Source organism: Chelonia mydas, chromosome 9 (assembly GCF_015237465.2).
Source record: "Chelonia mydas isolate rCheMyd1 chromosome 9, rCheMyd1.pri.v2, whole genome shotgun sequence".
Lineage (NCBI taxonomy): Eukaryota > Metazoa > Chordata > Testudines > Cheloniidae > Chelonia > Chelonia mydas.
In genome coordinates this window covers 19,622,539-19,636,313 of record NC_057855.1, presented here as the reverse complement: position 1 = coordinate 19,636,313, position 13,775 = coordinate 19,622,539, and the positions used below count along the sequence as shown (strand labels likewise).

The window sequence follows — 13,775 nt, the reverse complement described above, 5'->3', positions numbered from 1 at the left end:
TATTTTATGAGAAGACAGAAGTTAGAAGTATCTACGGCAGGTGGCATCTGCCAACTCTATCAGATTTCATGCATCTGGGCTGATTGTATTATGACCTCTCCCTACACTGATTTCAAGTGGATCCAGGTATGTAAACAAACAATTATAGTAATTTCTTGGTTATCAACCATGAACATGCAAAACATGGTGGTAGCCATGTTGTTTCCAGAGAGAGAGAGAGAGAGAGAGAAGGTAGGTGAGGTAATATTTAGAAATTGGTCCAATAAAAGATATTACCTTACCCTCCTGGTCTCTCAAGGAACAAACTAATATTGTGAGCAAGATGAGTTTTGGCAATAAATATCATTCTTCTAATCTCTCTTTGTGAATATATCTAAAGTGAAGAAGGTGCCAGAAAAAAAATAACTGGGTAGTCCTCTTGGAAAGTGCCAAAAGCCACTTTGTGACCTCTCAGTGCTCCCTAAAGCCTTTGTTTGAATATTAGGTAGGAACATAAGAGATTTGAGGCTCCAAATAACAGGAAAGATTATTTTAAAAAGTTGAATGCTATGAACTATTATGAGGAGAGTAGCTGATGCTATCTTTATTATTTTGTGTTAGTGCTTAGAAAACCCAGTGTTTGTCTACACTGCAATCACCTGGTGTGATTTGTAGCCAGAGTAGCCATACCCAAGCTAGATTTAATCTAGCTAGCTTTAGTGCCAGAAGAGCGAATCTCTGTCTGCTGGAGCTTCAGTGCAGGGTAGCCTCAAGAATAATTACCTGGGGTGCTAGGCAGGTTTATACAATCCTCACTGAAGCGCACTCTGCTGCAGCTTCACTGCTCCAGGACCCAAGCAAGCAAGATTAAAGCTAGCTCAGGTGTGTCAGTTTGAACAGCAATCATACCCAGGGATTGCAGTTTAGACATACTCCCAGTCATGGCCCAGGACCCCATTGTACTAAGCAGCATATAAACACAAAACAAAGACTGTCCCTGCCCCAGGGAGCTTGCAATTTAGTGTAACAATCTTTTTAGTAGTAATTTACTCCTGACTTTTGACAAAGCAAGAATGAAACACTGCTCTTCCTGCTAACCCAATTAATAATATCAATTTCAGGGAGATCAGTACCTGACTTGCAAAAATAACTGTTGCTACTTTCTTTTTAATATTTGCCTATTTTGAAATCACCCAGGGGGTCTGGAAATTGACAGGTTTTTCAAAAAAGAAATTTCTGTTTTCATTTACATTTCTTGAAGTTTCAGAATTTCCATTCTAATGGATGTCTTCTATTTATGGGCTCATTGACTTTAGAGGCCATTCTATGGTAGCTTCCTCTTTCACGTTTTCATGTCAATAGTTACTGTGTATTAAGTTCTCAAAATAAAAAAAAATAGAGAATATACTGAAATGATTGAAAACCAAATACCTGTTCTAAGACTGTTTAAAGGGATCTATGTAATGGCCTTTCCTCCCTGTAAAATGATTAGAGGCTGTAAAGTTCTCTTTGTTCCTTTGGCTCACGATAACAGCACTCATTTGTAGAGCCAGAGAACCAATTTCTGTTACTGCTACTGCCTTTACTTAAAGATACATCACTTAGTATGTACAGCATTGGCACTATCTGTAGAGAGATGTTTGTAGAAGATTATAATTTAAAGACGCTCCCTCATAAGGGACAGTATTATGAACATAGGAATTTGAAGATGTGCCCAGGATGCGGGGGTTGGGAACACCACATGGCTGTGTGTAGCAGCTCACTACAAAAGCTTTCAAGTTTGTTATATTAAAGTTTTATTCTTTTCTCATTCGCTGGTTTGTTGTTTAATGAAGCCTGAGGTCATTATACTATCTGCTCATTTTCTGTGCAAATGCTCTGATTCAAAATTCCTTCAATGCCAGGAGTTTGGGGGATGTGAAGACTCCCATATGATTACACCTTGAAAAACGTTTAGCAGCTAATCCATTTTCTGAGAAATGGAGGCTCAAACTTAACTATTTTGTAGACTAAATTTAATTATTTGCCAGCACAGACCATTGAGTTAGAAGAAATTTCACCATCCCAGAAAGATCCTTTTATAGCTTGGCAGAAGAATTCCAGAGGACTTGTAAAGAGACTTTACAATACATCATTGTTCTAACTTCTCTGAACAATGAATGGTATTGGAGCACAAAATTATAGCTCATCAAGCAATGAACAATAGAAAGATGATGTAGAATACTATCTGCACAGTTGCAGAATAATTGATCAAAGAAGATAGTGACTATGCAGCTTGAGTTAATGACCATAACCAATCATTCTAAGCAAACTCAGTACCCTAAAAGTTTTGATTTTTGTTTCTAAAGATGAAGAAAGGCTCTTATTTTCCCTCTACTATTGCCTGTACATAGCTATTTGTATGTTCAGCATTTATCAGTATTCAGTCTTACACAGGTGTTAGAATATCTAGATTTTCATATTTATTGTGCCGTTAGGCTCTAGAAAATGACTCAGTAAAAACAGCATTATGGGGTTCCATATTTATTAAGTCAAACAATTTCCAGGTCAAATTGGTAAGTTTGAGTCAGAAGATATATATATTTTTTTAATTGTCAGCTGCACAAACATGTGCTGAGAGGAGTTCAGACTTTGTTTTTCTCTTAACACATCATCATCATCATCGTCAGTATTCAAGATTTTTCAGGCAAATTCTGCGTTTGAGTTCAATGTGACTGCACATGTGGTGTATGAAGGCCTTCTTTGGACAAGCTATACAAAACTTGTATACTTATCTACACATCCCATTCATTTTCTGATCTGGAAATTTCACTAGATCAGGCTTCTTGTGAGATTTCTGTTTCCTAGTTTCAATGCATCTTGAAGTTCCATAAGAACAGCTGTTCTCTTAGTTCCCAGTTACTAATTCTGGATCCTGCAAAATAAGCAGTGCACAGGCATGCAAAGGGTTAGCTAAGCTCTTTCAAACTTGTAAAAAGGATTAATTAGATTCTAATATAGGTGAAGAATCAGTTTTGCTTGTATTCAGGTTGATCCAAGTTGCTTTGTCCTTCCCTGCAAGGGATGTGGATTCCATTACTCAAAAATGTAATTTAATTATCTTTCAAAATGTTTGGAATCTATATTCTGAGCTGCAAGGCAAGAGAGATTAGATATATTCTTCTTGCTTTGTTTACAGATTTCTAATTTCATTAGGCCTAGGACAGGGCCTGTTTAGTTCAGGGATAATGTCTATGGAACTCACTCCTTAAGTATGTTTTCCAGAGTCCCTCTGTTGCTTTCTTCAGCATTCAGGATGCCAGGTGTTTCTCTTAGGTCAGTCTGTCTGATCATTACTTCCTCCCTTCTTCTACCATTCTAAGAGTGTGTTTATAATTGGAGGTCCACTGGGTCTATTTTTGTTTTACTTCCTTTAATATTTGACTGTGTCCCAGATGCTTGTATGTGCTTTAAGAAAATAGTAAAATAATAAAAATGCAGGGGAGGGAGAATTGATAAATCCAGAGTTCATAGAATCATAGAATATCAGGGTTGGAAGGGACCCCAGAAGGTCATCTAGTCCAACCCCCTGCTCAAAGCAGGACCAATTCCCAGTTAAATCATCCCAGCCAGGGCTTTGTCAAGCCTGACCTTAAAAACCTCTAAGGAAGGAGATTCTACCACCTCCCTAGGTAACGCATTCCAGTGTTTCACCACCCTCTTAGTGAAAAAGTTTTTCCTAATATCCAATCTAAACCTCCCCCATTGCAACTTGAGACCATTACTCCTCGTTCTGTCATCTGCTACCATTGAGAACAGTCTAGAGCCATCCTCTTTGGAACCCCCTTTCAGGTAGTTGAAAGCAGCTATCAAATCCCCCCTCGTTCTTCTCTTCTGCAGACTAAACAATCCCAGCTCCCTCAGCCTAGACAATTAGTTCAAACTGTTGGGCAATGGAGAATGGTGATAAGTGGCTGCTAGAAAACAAATTAGTCTTTGACATAGTTAGCCACTTGGCTGAAGGACAGTGGAAGAGGGTCTATGTGGCAGGAAGCATGTGGCAGCAAGGTGCCAAAAATTGGAGGGTATCTCTGAGTCTCTGCAGCCAGGGATAGAATGAAGAAAGAGAGCTGATCTGCAGGAGGGTATGGGTTGATGTGTGTCTGGGACCAGGGCTGAGGTTCTAACAGCAGAATCATATATGTGCTGATACAAATTTGGCAAAATTGCCAAATAAGGGAATCATCCCAACTGTTACATTGAAAATTATTCATTTTTTATATTATATGTAAAACATATCACTGGGGAAGATAATGTATACATCCAAAGTCAATGTGGCATTGTGAATAATACCACGGTTCTGTCACAACTGTTTTATACACACAGAGATATTGGGTGGATTTTCTTGTGAATCCTCTTCAGTTTGGAAAGAAAATGGATCCCCTCCCTGTGTTTTGTGGCCCTAGGACAACTCTCCCACTATTTTATTCATTGTTTGGGGCCAAAAGATGCCATTGTGATCTTCTAGTCTGACTCTTGTATTGCACAGGCCATAGGACTTTCCTGAGTGAATTCCTGTTTGAACTGGAGCATATCTTTTAGGATAAAAATCCAATCTTTATTTTAAAAATCCCAGAGATGGAGATCCACCACCACACTCGGTCAGTTGTTTCCATGGGTAATCACCCTCACTGTTAAAAAAGTTGCACTCTATTTCTAGTCTGAAATTGTCTAGTTTCAAGTTCCAGCCCTTGGATCTTGTTATACCTTTTCCTGCTAGGTTAAAGAATTGTCTATTAAATTTCCATTCCTTATGCAGGTTTAGAGCCTGCTCAAGTCACCTCTTAACCTTCTCTTTGTTAAGCTAAAGAGACTCAACTTCTTTTTGAGCTGCTTCTACCTGCTACAATTCTGGAGATACTATCGGTTCTACTCTGTTACAGCTATGTAGTTTATTTAGGGTCTGATTGATCCAGATTTCACTGAAGCCAATGGAAAGACTCCAAGTGCTTTCGATCAGGCTTTTAACCCTTCTGCTGCAGACAGATTTTTTTTACTTTCCATTTTAACGATATGTTATCAAATATGTAGTCACTACAAGATGATATTTTGTAATACTATCTTAATGTTTAACATCTTTTTTGGCAATGGTCAAAGATCTACAGTATTGACTTTTTTTTTCTGAAGGTCAAACACTAAACAGATTTTGGGGGCGTGTTTTCTTTTAAAATCATTTTTTTGACAGTTTCAGTTTTTTCAGAGGTGTTTGATATGATTCTCTTTGTACTTCCTTTCAGCCAAAGAGCCTCCTTCAGAGAATCAGACAGAAACAGCCATTTAAACAGTGCTAGTAAAAGAAGAGAATAAGAAATTGCAAAAACCACAGAAACCTTTTTAATAGGTCGGTTACATGCCACAGATGAAGTTTACACTAATTAGAAATCATCTGGAGGCATTGTAGCAGATTGAGCCTTCGGCTGGAAGTACTTCCTGACAGGTGGTTTACCACAAAGCAACATTACAATTACCTAACACACTGTTTGATTTGTGTAAACCCTCATTACTACTCACATTATTTAATGAACTCTGTGCATTCTCTCACCTCCCTGCAGAATGCAATGTTCCATTCCAGTTTGACAATGAAGGTTGTTCAGTTTTAATCCCTTCTTTTTCGGACAAACAGGAATAATCCCTTATGAGGAAGCAATGGTTTAAATTCAAGTGTCAAAGCATAAATGTTGCACAAAAGTGGTACCTACTTGTGTGAGGTGCTGAGCGCTCTTCCAGCTCTCACTGAGTTCAGTTTAATAAACAGTGAAGCTCAGTTTAGTGAAACATCTAGCATATAGAGAAACAAGTCATGATAGGATGCTGAGTGAGTTGGTGATTCTCTGGTGGAAAATTCATGTAGTTTTAGTACTCATCTGAAATATGAAAGAAGGAAATTCAGGCATGGATTTTCACTTTATAGTAAACATATATTTAAGATGCTTGGCCTCATTTAGTTCATTTGTTGCTATGGTACTTTCTTGTATTGGTTTTTCAGTTGTACAAATACATGCAAACCAAACAGTCTGAGGCAAAGATAACAGACCTATATAGACAATGTAGAACTTTGTTATGGGGTAAAAGACACTCAGATGTGCTTTACATGCTCTCCTCTATTAACAGTTCTATTTAATGGTTAGAAAAGCACAAATTAAGAAAAGAAAGAATTGGGGAAACCCAATAAAAGACAAGAGGAAATTCAACTGTGTTCAAGAAATTATTCCCAAATACTCTCTCATTTGTCAGTATTGTTTTGTAATGTACATGGGTTTGATCACTTTTTCCACACATATACAGTTCCTTTTTGTTTCAGTGGATATTATGCCTTTTGTCCTCAAAACTGTTTCAATTAAGAAAATTGACTTTGCCCTTCCTGATTATTTATGTTACAGTATTGCCAAGTGACTCCCAACCGAGATTACAGTTCCACTGAGGTAGGTTCATGTACCTATGTTGGAAGATGCTCCAAAGAGGTTATGGTCTAAATAGATAATGTAGACAAAGATAGGAGAAAAAAATATTGCAATCTTGATTTTACAGATGGGGAACTGAGACAGAGGATCAAATCCTGGCCCCATTGACATCAAGGGTAAAGCTCCGATTGATTTAAATGTTCTGGGATTTCACCGTGAAGCCTCAGTAGCCTTTATATTCAAGGTCAATAGGAAATCTCAATCCATGATAACTACAAAAGCATTTAGATGGGGAATTCTCGGATTTCTAATTTGTTAGGATTATAATTTGGGATATCATTAATCCTACAGTAGTAATCTAGGTCTCTTTTTCCCAGTTTCTTTTTTTCTAACTCAGTAATTTCACATAAAAAAACATTCATGCCATTTTGTATTGCAAGATTCAATGAAAATGGCTCAGACAGGATTCAGAGAAGATCTCCTTTTGGTCACTGATGCATAACCTTGAAATAGTGTTGTAATGAATGTTCTGCATTTTATTTAGATTTTATAGTTAACTCCTCATTATGATCACTCATTTGGTGAGCTGGAAAAATCATATGTAACTGGTTCAACTGACTCAGTTATCTCTCTCTTTTTTTAAAGAAAACATATTCAAGATCTCACATTGATCACACACAACTTTTTTATTAATATTCCAACAAGGGTTTTGAAATTTATAGACCAGGTTTAGCCAAAAATGAGAAAAGGCAAATGTTCCCCTTCTGCTAAAGATGAATGAATTCCACCACTTTTCCTCTTTGTAGATTTAGGGTAAGAGTCCCTCAAAAGGATTATAGTCCTTGATTATATGCAGCTCTCAACAAAATTCTTACTATTTTACCACTGTCCAAAGCATTTTAGAGATTATTTGCTGAAAGTAGCATATTCTGTAGAACTGAGTGCTCTATGACCCTTAGGAACGCCCTCAATTTTTTAGGTAATACTTACTGTCCAACAAGCACACGAGTATTGAAGCTTTCCTTCTTATGGGAGGCTTGCTGACTGCTATTTATTCCAAAAACCCTTTAGGAAATTGAACTACAACTCTGCACTGATAGTCTTAGGGTGTAAATTTTAAGCTGCTTTTTTAGCTGCACCTTCAAAGATAACAAGTCACTATTTAGACCAGAGAAGCTAAAAGTCCAAATCTTTCTTGAAATCCTAGAAACATTACCATTATGCCAGAATTGTGGTCCCCATATGATTACAAAGCATAATGGAAATCAGAAAAGTATTTCATTAAAATTACTTATCACTGGGTAGAGTTGACTAAACATGCATTTATCTATGTGAGGTATTACAAACAATCCTGTAGAAAGGGAATTTTGTACAAGTTCAATTCTACCAAGTTTTTCTAAGAGATTCACTGCATCAGCTTTGTGCTAATAAAAACATAACACTTGATTAACTGAATAAACAATAAAAGCTCAGTGAACTAGTGTATGTAGTCTGTATATCAGAATTGTTGTTAATCAGCAAATGCCTAGTCTTCATTAACTGTAAAAATAATAGTTTTGTTTTACTCTGTTGGAGCATCTGTCAAAATAAAAGACTTAAAAATGTGTATAAATAAGGGAGCTGGGTTGGGAGGGGATTGGAATAGTTTACACAGAAAAGGAAATAGTTTTGAAAAATGGAATACTGACATCCATTCAACTTGAAGGTCAACACAAACAGTACAAAATCATGCATGGCATATGTGATCAGGGGCAGGGTTGGTGCAGGGATCCCCTGCTTAGCAGTCATAGTCCCAGCAGCAGCAGCAGTCCTGCCCAATGGGTGAGCAGGAGTAGGGGAACCTGGGCCCACCCTACTCCACTGGGTTCCGACTCAGGGCCCTGGAAGGCTGACTTGGCTGTTCACTTGCTCTATAGGTTGTCTCGTAAGCTTCCCTGGGTCACTTAATACTCCAGTCCAGGTCTGATCTGGCCACTGCCTGACTCTGGGAAACATTGCCTTTGGGCTCCCAGCTCTCATTCCTGCTGCTGGGTATTGGGTCTCTCCTGCTCACCGGCCCTATTGGGATCCGCTCTGGTCATCCCTGGGAGCTCCAAGGGTAGGTACATCCTCCTGCTTGGCTGGTCAGCCCCTGACTGAACTGTCTGGCTGGCTTTTGAACCCTGTCTTCAGTCTGAGCATGCTTGGTAAGCACTAAAGGTGGGGCCTCCTTAGCCCATAACTGTTCCTTAACCCCCTCCTGGCCAGCGAGGAGTCTATACAGCCTCCACCTCAGGGCCAGTGTCAGGGCGCCATTCTGTGATTCTTGCACCTCCTCATCTCTTGAAAAGAAACCTGTGTTCTTATTGTCCTTCCCGACCGAGTGAAGGATTTCAAAATTATATGGTTGTAATGAAAGGTACCCTCTCATGATCCTAGGGTTGGTGTCTTTCAGAGTGTTCAGCCAGTGTAGCAGGGCACAATCGGTCACTAGTTTGAAGGGGTTGCCCCACAGGTAATATCTCAGTATGTCCATGGCCCATTTCAGAGCTAGAGCTTCCTTCTCAATGACTGAGTAGGAGGTGTCCTGCAGGAACAACTTCTTACTGAGGTATCCTACAAGGTGTACCTCACCATTGATGTTTTGAGATAATACCATGCTCCTACCACCTCTGAGGCATCTGCCTGGAGCATGAACTTCTTGGCAAAATCTGGGTGGATGAGCATGGGCTCTCAACTAAGCTGCTCTTTTAGTTCATGAAAGGCTTTCCTGCAGGCCGCTGACCATGGGATCTTTTGGGGGCTAGTGTTCTTTACCAGATTTGTCAGGGGGGTTGCAACAGTAACAAAGTCCAGGATGAAACTTTGGCAGTATCCTGCAAGTCTGAGGAAGAGCACATCTGTCATTTGGTCATTGTGCATTGTGCCAGGGCCTGTACCTTGTCCATGAGTGGCCGCAGTCTTCCCCTTCCCACTCGGTATTTCACCTCCTGCCGGCCCAGCCAGCATTTGGTTGGATTCACCATCAGCTCCACCTTCTGAAGAGCCTGCAGTATGGCCAAAACTTATCTCTGCTGATCTTCCCAGCTTGGACTATCCATGACAATGTCATCTATATATTTCACAGCATATGCTCGATGTGGATGTATCACCTGGTCCATCAGGCACTGGAACACCCTAACCCTAACCCAGTCAATGCAAAAATGGGTCGACCAATTGGGTTTCAGCACTAACATGATGCCAGTCACTCTTGGATTCTTCGACAACCCCTATTTCTAACATCACCTACTGCTCCTGGTAGACTGTTTCCCACATCTTCATTGGTAGTTCTCCCAGTGAGGGTTCTCCCAGATCATCTTCTCTGGCTCTGTGCCTATATGTTGCTGTTTCATGTGGGTATGACCTAGCTGCCCAGAAAACACTGATTGGAAGGCTTCTGCCAGTTGTCTTAGCTGTTGTTCTTGCTCAGGCAGGAGTCCTTCCTCCACTGTCACTGATCTGGAGGTGTGGTTGGAGACTCCTTGCGGACCCAACTCTGGTTCTGGTGGATCTGGCATTGTCAGGAGGCCTTCTTCTTTGCACCCAGTCTTTGAGCAGGTTGACGTGATGTACCTGAGTTTCCTTCCATCTTCTGCACTGGAATATCACATAATTGAGAACCCCAATCCTTCTCTACTTCAAATGGGTCCTGCCACTCACCATCCGTTTTGATACTGCCAATGGGAGGAGGAGGAGTAGAACCCGGTCCCTGGGTGCAAACTCCCTTGTCCGGGCCCCTTTGTTATGAAACCATTCTTGTTCCTGCTGGGCTTTCTGCAAGGTCTCCTGGGTGAACACTCCTACCTTCTCCAAGTCCTCCTGCAGTCGGATCATGTACTGGACCTCATTGTGCTTTAGGGCTGCTTATTCCTCCTATGTCTCATGGAGGAAGCCTGTATCTTTGGGACTGACATCCATACAAGAGCTTGAATGGGGAGAACCCTGTTGAGGTTTGTGGTACTTTATGAATGGCAAACAAGAGGGGGAAGTAGTTGTTCCCAATGGCGCAGGTCCCTGGCTACGAATTTCCACAGCATCCCTTTCAAGGTCTTCTTAAAATGTTCAATCAGTCCATCTATTTGGGGGTGCTAGACCAATGTCCTTTAGTGATTTGATCTTCAAGAGGGCCCATAGCTCTTGCATCAGCTTGGATATCATATTAGTCCCTTGATCTGTCAGGATCTCTTTAGGCACCCTGAACCTAGCAAATACCTTCAGCAACTCAGGTGCTATGCACCAGGCAGTGGCTGACTGAAGGGATATGGCCTCAGGTACTGTTTAGTGTAGACCAGTATCACCAAGATATATTCGTAGCTGGTCATTGTCTTTTCTAGTGGACCCGCCAGGTTCATCTTGATCCTTTTGAATGATGTCCTGATTATCAGGAGGGGGACCAGCAAGGACTTTGGGGGTTTCTGGGCTTCTGACAGTGGACCCTCAGGGCAGGGTGCACAGTAACCCTTGACCTCTGCATGCACCCCAAGTCAGTAGAATCAGAGCATAACTCAGTCCAAGGTCTTCTCCCACCTGAGATGTCCCTCACAGGGTTGGCCAGCTGCAGTACCTGCCATGAAACTTCGTAGGGACCAGTAGTTAGGCCCAGGTCTCTCCTATCTGTTCATCCCAGCTCTCATTCCTACTGCCGGAGAGTGGGTCTCTCCTGCCCACCTGCACAAGTAGTCCAGTAGTCCCCTGGAGCTCCAAGGGTACAGCCTCTTCTTTGGCTGGTCAGTCCCTGACTGAACTGCCTGGCTTTTGAACCCCGCCTTCAGTCCAAGCAGGGGGTTTCAGTATAACATAGTCATAACGAAATAGAACCACAGATTCCTTAAAGCACCAAAAAAAGCCACAAAAACCATGACACTGATGTTCATGGTGATCACAGTTAAGTAAAAATTCATCTGCACCAATTACACATGCCAAACCTTGAGGATATTTGGATACAATTGAATGTCTTCTCATTATATCTTTTGAAGAACAGAGTGCTGCTGCTATGAGTAAATTTCCTACAACTCATCAGAAGTATCCCCGATTGCTTTTCCAAGGACTTTTTGGTATCTCATGGCTTGCCCAGTACAGTAGAACCTGAAGAGTTACGAACACCTGATGAATGGATGTTGTTCATAACTCTGAAATGTTCATAACTTTGAACAAAATGTTATAGTTGTTCTTTCAAAAGTTTACAGTTGAACATTGACTTAATACAGCTTGTAAACTTTATTATGCGGAAGAAAAATGCTACATTCCCTTTGTTTTTAGTAGTTTACTTTTAACATAGTACTGTACACTATTTGCTGTGTGTGTGTGTGTCTGCTGCTGCCTGATTGTGTGCTTCCCATTCCAAATGAGGTGTGTGGTTGGCTGGTCAGTTCATAACTCTGGTGTTTGTAACTCTGAGGTTCTACTGTACTTCTACCTGGCTGCACTATATTCTTATAGCCAAGAAAAAGAGAGAGTTCAATGCCTGTATGGTTTCAGAAGTGTGTACTTTTGTGTAAGTACTGCAGAAGCCCCAGCAAAGTACTAAGTTTGATATGAACTGCTGCAGTTAAGCCATTTGAGAGACCATTTAATCCCACCATGACAAAACAGCAGAGGGAAACTTGCACAATTGACTTTTGCCTCCAGGTTCTCCAGTTGAGGAGGAGGGTAAGTTAAGTAGTGGGATTCGCTCCTGGGAAAGGACACGTCTTGTTTGCATCCCCAACCCCTTGCTTCCCTCTTCCCCCTGCAAATAAAAGAAAATATTTAAACTGTGGGTGAAAATCCATAAGCATTCCACCTGAAAAAGCTTTCTGTGGAATGTCCTGAATGCATACAAAACCTTGGCATCTGGCCATACCTCTCTCCAGGCAGGGCTGATTTGTGTCTGTTATGGCCTATCTGAGCCCCACAGTGGAACAAGGATTTCAGGTGCTTTACACTACTACAACCTCTTAATTTTAAGGCAATAATCCTACAAAAATCTACACACTTTTAGCTTTATTCCACTGACTTTCAATGAGATTATTCACAGCCCATAAAACTGTGTGTGTCTAAATCTTTGCTGGATTTGAGTCTATCACTGTACTGAGAGATAAATCTAACACATGAGAACATAAGAATGGCCATAGTAGATCAGACCAATGGTCCATCTAGACCAGTACCCTGTCTTCTGACAGTGGCCAGTGCTAGATGCTTCAGAAGGAATGAATAGAAAAGGGCAATTATCAAGTGATCCATTCCTTGTCATCCAATCCCAGGTTCTGGGAGTCAGAGGTTTAGGTAAACCCAGATTGGTAGACCTAGTGTCCATGAACTTATCTAATTCTTTTTGGAACCCAGTTATACTTTTGGACTTTACAGCATCCCCTGGCAATGAGGTCCACAAGTTGACTGTGTATTGTGTCTTCAAAAAAAAAAAGCACTTTATTATGTTTTTTTTAAACCTGCTGCCTATTCATTTCATTGGGTTATGTGAAGGGGTAAATTACACTTTCCTGTTCATTTTCTCTGCACCATTCATGAGAAAGTTCTTTAATTTATTTTGTTAAAGAAAAAGTGGCATGGGAAATCCCTTACCAAATTTGAGTCAAACACATTATCAAAGTCCAAAGACATTTCAGAATGGATTTATTTTGTGAAGTGTTGAGGAAATTGTTCTTTGTTTTTGCCTAACTTAACAGCTGTTTCCCTCATGAAGGAAGATCTGCATATGAAGTGCCAAGAGCCTAAGAGCCAATTTGAGTCATGGTTATTTGAGCTTCACATAGGACCTAATCCAAAATTGGAAAGACTCCCATTGACTTCACTGGGCTTTGGATCAGACCAATAAAGATTCAAGCTTAAGTGCCTAGTGTTAAAATAATACATAAAACCACAATAAAGATGAAAGATTTCTTGAAATACAAGCATTTTATTTATGCAGCTGTAAAATCACAAAAAATAATGGATATCTTTCAAGAATAGCGAGTTTAAAATGACGGCTGCATTTTGTGTGGAGCTGATAGTTAACATTGTCAGTTCTTTGGTATATTATTTATTTAACACACCTCCCACTCTTCAACTCCCCCAAAAAGCATGAAGCTGAAATCAAGAGAGGGCAAAATGTCATGGTTTTTATTTTTGTGGCAAAAATAGCAAGTCAACTATCCATTAGTAAAGTTGTAAGAGGCTCTTACCTTTTAAGATATTCTTAAGGATCTTTGTCAATTATTCAAGATTTAATGAAAAGATCATACCTATTTCTACCCTGCTACCATCTAAATGGCAATTAATTAATCTAAAGTCATTGTGTAATGTCACATTAACTCCAGAAAAATAATCTCTCTACATGACAATTTAAACTGAGAATATTGA

General features: G+C 40.2%; 1 long non-coding RNA gene across 1 annotated transcript; it reads right to left on the bottom strand.

Annotated features, from left to right (window-relative positions):
* Window positions 1–2,496: 2,496 nt before the first annotated feature.
* Window positions 2,497–8,548, bottom strand: LOC122461742. The gene is made up of 3 exons (XR_006283890.1): window positions 8,473–8,548; window positions 5,718–5,882; window positions 2,497–2,893 (listed from the first exon to the last, which is right to left on the bottom strand). It is a non-coding gene; the product is annotated as an uncharacterized LOC122461742 (long non-coding RNA).
* Between the last annotated feature and the right edge of the window lie 5,227 nt (window positions 8,549–13,775).